Raw genomic sequence first — 6,000 nt, 5'->3', positions numbered from 1 at the left:
TAGACACAACTGAAATAGGAGAACCTTTAAAGCAGACTGGCTAAATATTCCCCCCARATTGCCATGGATTTCTTTCCCTCACGCTCAGTGAGGACGCTGGCAGTTAAAAATACTTTCTGCAGGAGGACCTCCACTGTGATAAATGAGAACAGCTCCTTTGATTTTAATGGAGTTACATTAATGTACTGCAGGTAAGGATCTGACCCTCTACGCTTTTGKATTTCACCCAGGAAGATGTTACAGCAGGGGAGGTGGTGTCCCAGATTAAAACATTTTTTTAAAACACACACAAAGCAGACAGAAGCATGCAAGGAAGGAGTTGGTTACATACACTTCATCTTTCCCAGTATTYCAAAAGGCACATGGAGCTGATTTAAATGTCTCTTAGTGGGAAAACAGACATGCACATTATTTATAATTCACTTCCTAGAAAGGACAGTATCTTTCCTCTTCATCCCTTGATGAGATCTGGGCAGGGCACTGCCAAATATCAGCTTGAAGAGCCCAGCTGTGGGTAGCTGTGGGGCAGCTGTGGGGCAGCTGTGAGGCAGAGGCAGACCAACCCAGCAGCCACCACAGAGGCTGGCAGCTTTTCTCCCCCACTCAGGGGGAAACAGCCAATTGGGAAACTGGCAGGAGCAGTGCCAGCGGTGGGATACCTTCCACCAGCCCAGGTCACCATGCCACTGGGGCCTCAGGAGCTGCAGGTGGCCAGGGAGAAACACTCTGGCCTGGTGGGACTGGGGAATGGACCATCAGAGCCATAAACACCCTAATACCTTTCTCTCCTAGCTCAGCTTTGCCCCCAGGCAGCCTTTCTGGAGCAGAGAGCTGGATCAGYCAGGAAATGGGAGGTGGAAAACAAGTCATGGTGTCAGCAAGGGCTGGGGCAGCTGAACAGGGTAATTCCCTCTGCATCTCCCTCTGCCTCCCCAGCAGCTGCCTGAACGGATGCATATCACCATGCAGAGCATCCTCTCCAGGTGGGTGTCTTACCTCAGCTTCCCTCTCCTCTTCCCCCCCTCTCTGCACAGAGTCCAAGGCTTGTCCCATACACAGATTGCAAAATTTCTGGGTTTTCTTGGCTTTTCCAGGCACTCCTGTAACCCCTTGCCTCAAGCCAGGTCCTCCTTCATCCACCCCAGCCACTCTTTCCTCCCTGGGAGCACAAGCTGCAGATTCTCATCACCCTTCRCCCATCTCCTCTGAATGATGTCTTTTCTGTGACAGGAAATGAAGTTCACACGTGGAAATGCACAATGTTTGAGAAGCAGTGGATTTGAGACAGAGACAAGTTTGCCTCTGACAGACACAGAGAACCCCCCTGAGCGCAGCTGCCAGGTGAACAAGGTGTGTTTTGCTCAGAGCTCTGCAGTCAGGCAGGAATGTCCCAAGAATCAGGCTGACTCCATCCCTGGGGAGTCTCCAAGAGAAAAGCAGCATGACAGGCTCTGATGCGACATGTGACACGCAGCAATTAAGTGTTTCTTCATTATGGCAAAAACATTACGGCATTACTAATGAATAGGGATTTAATTACATTTCATTTTTACAGAAAAGGTTCCAGTATKAGACCAGTAAGAAAATAGAAATCAAAATAAACACGGAGCACTTATATGAATACTGCATTAGCACATGGTCATGGCAAGCACCYTCTGACCCTGTCCCACCCACTCTCCACCAAGTGCCTGAGGTTCTCAGGGATATTGCTGCCCCCCAAGCCCATCATCTGTACACACAGTAACTCACAAGGGACAGCACATAAATTCCTGCTCTCCCACCAGCAAGACCGAGCTGAGTCAAATGTTGTTGCGCCCACACGAGTGCACACACACATGGATGGGAACAGAAAGCTGGAACAGCTGAGGTCCGCGTGTCATGAACCACTGTGGGTTTTCCACAAAGGATGAGAACTGGGATGCTTCAAACCAAGTTCATCAGGAACAGCATCATCAGGCCTGCAGGGAGSGGTGCCATCTGCTCGCTCTCCCCGAATCCAGCCGGCCCACGCAGCGCAGGCATCTTCGCAGTTTTGTGGAAAAGCTGTCTCTCCGTGGAGCTCACCCCAGCGCCTGCAGCAGGAGGAGCAYGCTCRTCAGACACCCAACACTGCGCTCACRGAACSTGAGCATCRYCAYCCMAACGYCTCTACCAGCTCTACCTACAGTCATCACCGCGCTGTGTCAAAACAAATCCACTGGCAGCACAGGGAAAGGCACTTCAAGACTGATTAAAGACTTGCCCGCAGGATTTTCCAAATGTGAAACCTATTTAATCATCGCATTTCTGTGTGCTTTCAGGAAAAGCAACTCGGCGTTGGATGAGTCACCCTTCCCAGCCCAAATCATTTGTTCTCTGTGCTAAGTATGGCATCTATTTACTCAGGCAGTCAGGGGCCAGGCATGAAATGTGTGTCAGGTCTCCTCAGGTCCACAATTATGTGCTGCCGTATTTTTAATTGAGGTAGTTTCTGTGAAAGACCTTTTCTCCACACCCTCAGGACAACTTGGAAATTCAGAGCTCATTCCTCCCAAAACAATCACCTCCACAGTGGTGTTCACAGAGAACACAATGCWGCAGAAACAAAAACAATTGTGGAAAAATACTGGAGCGCAAGATTTAAACAATAGTGGTGGGTATTTTCCAGAAGCCTGCTGACTCCAGCGATTTTGCTATAAAGTAACTTTGTGGGTGATGCTGCCTGAACTGTGAGCCATTACTGGAAGCTAATAACATRCAGTCAACCCTCTTAAATACCTTTTTTTCTTCACTGAAAAAGCCTGTCCTCATACGTACTTAAGAGATTCCAGAGGTCTGTGCACAGCCAAATAGAAACTAAGATACTACATGGCTTTTGTCACATAAACAATAAAAATTTAAGGCAATCGTCATGGCTATGTGCCCCCAGGATAAGGCTAACTTTCCATTGCCACTCTAGAAGTTTGAGCACCACTRCAGAGGTCATTTTTTCGGATGTTTCGGATGTTAAGCCCCAATTAACCCTTTCAGTRCAACAGCAATTGCCAGTATGGTGGCTCAGTTCACCCTGAATGAGTAACACATTTATCTCAGAACTGTCGATCCCACTGAAGGCAATATCAAAACCCCTGCTTCACATGCAGTCCAAAGGACTTTCCTGGACTTGGGAAGAAAGTTTGGTAACAAAGAAAGCAAAGATTCAAGTTCAGCCAGGAATTTTGGTACATTACAGGGTGAAACACAAGAGAGAGATTGGCTTCCTTTAAGTAAGTAAAAATAAATTATTTTCAGCATTCCATTTTTGCATCTACTATCATGCAACTACAGTTTCAGGGTTGCCATAGCTTTTGAAAAGAAATAGATGCTTCCATGCATTTCAGAGCCTGTTGTTTGAAGGAATAACTTTATGCCTTACCCAGCTCTCCAAAACAGATCTTCTTCTTCTACTTCAGAACTTTGGAATAAAATAATTAAATTTCATTTTGTTCCTTTATTAATTAGCCATTAAAAAAAAATCTTGTGCATACTTATTTCCTTTGTAAGAATCCCTAATATATTGAACAGTCCAAGAATTTTGCAAAAACCATGAGAAAAGAACCAATCTCTGCTGACCCATGAACATACTTCCCAGTGAGGTCTACCATTAATAGCAATACGAAATAATTTTTGATAAGTGAAAAAGTTTGCTTGAAGATTCAATCTGAAGAATTTATTCAACCACAAATGTAATACTAAAAACAAAAGACAGGACAAAAAAATCTAATTTGAGTACAGCTGTGATGTGGTTAGACACCCTCATCTTGAAAATCAAATGGACTGTGTTGGAGTTTTTCAGTTTGTAGCACAGGAGAGTCCCCAACCTTTCATTCTGGATGATACAGCAACCAGACCTGTAGCTTCTGAAACAGAATAGCAAAAAGGTGTGTTGGTTGCCCCATATACAGTCACATTAAGAATATAAAAGCCAGCATCTACCTGAGGACCTGAAATCTCTCCAGCATTACCTTAATTCAACAACAACTCTTTTCCTTTGTCACTAAATTTAATTAACAGGGCATGGAGATACTGTCTAGAGGGCTTATTTGTTGCAGTCACAGCCTTTTTTCAGACAATGTGCTATGTCTCAGTATTTTCTGTGGCTAAGACCTCCATTTATAAGAGACTTTGCTAAAAGTGAATGTTAATCTGGCTTAGCTACAGAAATAAAAAATTGGTAAACCATGAAATGCAGCATTGAGCACAAAGCTAATCCTCAAAGGAAGAAAAAAAKAATAGGTTTTGATAGGGCTTTTTTTCTCTCCTTTTTGTCCAGCTTTGATGTCTGAAGACAACCTGAAAGTTCTGGAGTCTGTCTTTCCAAATTTTTCCTGGCTTTTACACATTAAAAACTTCCAGAATATATTTGCAAGAACATGGTTGTATAACCATACCTATGAAAATTTATATTTTTCTAATATACAGCTAAAGATTTTTTTTACAGATGTGCGGATGGGCATACAAACAGCCCTCAGTGAACACAAGGCTTAACTAATATGTTAAACTTAAATCTCCATTTAAATAGGTGCAGTGTCAGGTCATACACCACAGTGTTAAGGCAGATGTATTTAAACAGACCTGTTTGTCCAAATTAAGATAGTGCTATGAAAAATTCAAGAGATCACAAACTCTTTGATTATGAGGCAGTGACTACTAATTGTGAAGGATGAAGATAACTAAACAGACTGCTCAACATAGACTTTTTTTATTTGGTTGGTTGGTTTTTTTGCTGTTGGGATGGCTGGGTTTGTTTGGTTTTTTGGGTTTTTTTTTTTTTCTCCTCAATATCCAGTTTAATCTGCCACCAGCAGTCTATGGAGATTGCTGCTTTGTTATAAAATCTGCTTGCAGACTGCCCCACMAAAGCAGCAGGATGCTCACAATGTGCTTTTAAAACCTCACAACAACATTAAGAGTAATACAGATGCTTGACTTCCCAAATACTTAACYGSTTCTCGTTTCCTTGCAGYAGGGAAAGCTTAAAACCATCTCATTTTTCATTCTGGAGTTTCTTTTGGAATTAGCAGCTGTATTCAGACTCACAGCCACCTCAAGAAATCTCCTSCAAGGGCCATAACTATCTCCTAGGAGAAAAACACAGCCAAACACACTTGTAATGCCAAGAACCTACTCATTTACAAGTGCAGAAGAGGAGAACTGATCCAGGAACAGGAGCTGCACTTGCACTCTCTGCCTTTCACAAATGGGGCAGTTCTTTAAGAGCTAGAAGGAATTACATYATCCACCTAAATACCTTGCTTTCTAGGAAGTTGTGTTGATTCCTGAGCCAGCAAAAAAACAAAAGGTTGTTCACAAAGATTTGAAATAGTTTTATATGGTAGCCAATGGGTGTGACTAAGGATCTCAAAAAGAGGATGAGCTGTGCCAGTGTCATCTCATTTTCTTCCACATTCTGTGTRGCTGGTACTGAGATCAGGGAGCATTGTGAAAGGCTGAGGATGGAGGTGTGCTTGGCTTAGATGCAGCATGAATCACGGCTTTGAAGCAACAAAGCAGCCTTTTTTCATGATTAAAGAGGGCAAATGAAAGCATCCAAAGGAGATGGGTTCTATCCACATGCATGTGTATGTACAGCTACCTGCTACTGTCATGAACACGACTAACCACAGGGAAATGTGAGTGAATTTGAGGGGAATTAGTGAATTTGAGAGACGTGTGGATGACCTGCAAATATACATAGTAATGTATGCACAGGCAGAAATCCCCTCCTTCATATATCGCCAYGTGCAGCACRGAYGYGCTGRGTCTGATGCTTGTCAGTGCATTTCRTTCCTCAGATTGACTCRAGCAACACAAAACCAAAGCTTCCAGGGCATTTCCCTGTCTTAAGTGGCACTCTTGGAGTACTTCTACTTTCAAGAAGTCATCACGTGAGTTTTCAATTGAAGAAACAACGATGAAAGGATTTCTTTGCGAAAAACAAGTCCTTAGCCTTGTTTTAATGAAGAACCTGCAGGGAAATCC

Source organism: Malurus melanocephalus, unplaced genomic scaffold (genome assembly GCF_030028575.1).
Source record: "Malurus melanocephalus ecotype Western Australia unplaced genomic scaffold, MMel_1.1 scaffold_256, whole genome shotgun sequence".
Classification (NCBI taxonomy): Eukaryota; Metazoa; Chordata; class Aves; order Passeriformes; family Maluridae; genus Malurus; species Malurus melanocephalus.
The sequence above is the reverse complement of the archived record's forward strand: the minus strand, read 5'-3'. Positions refer to the sequence as shown.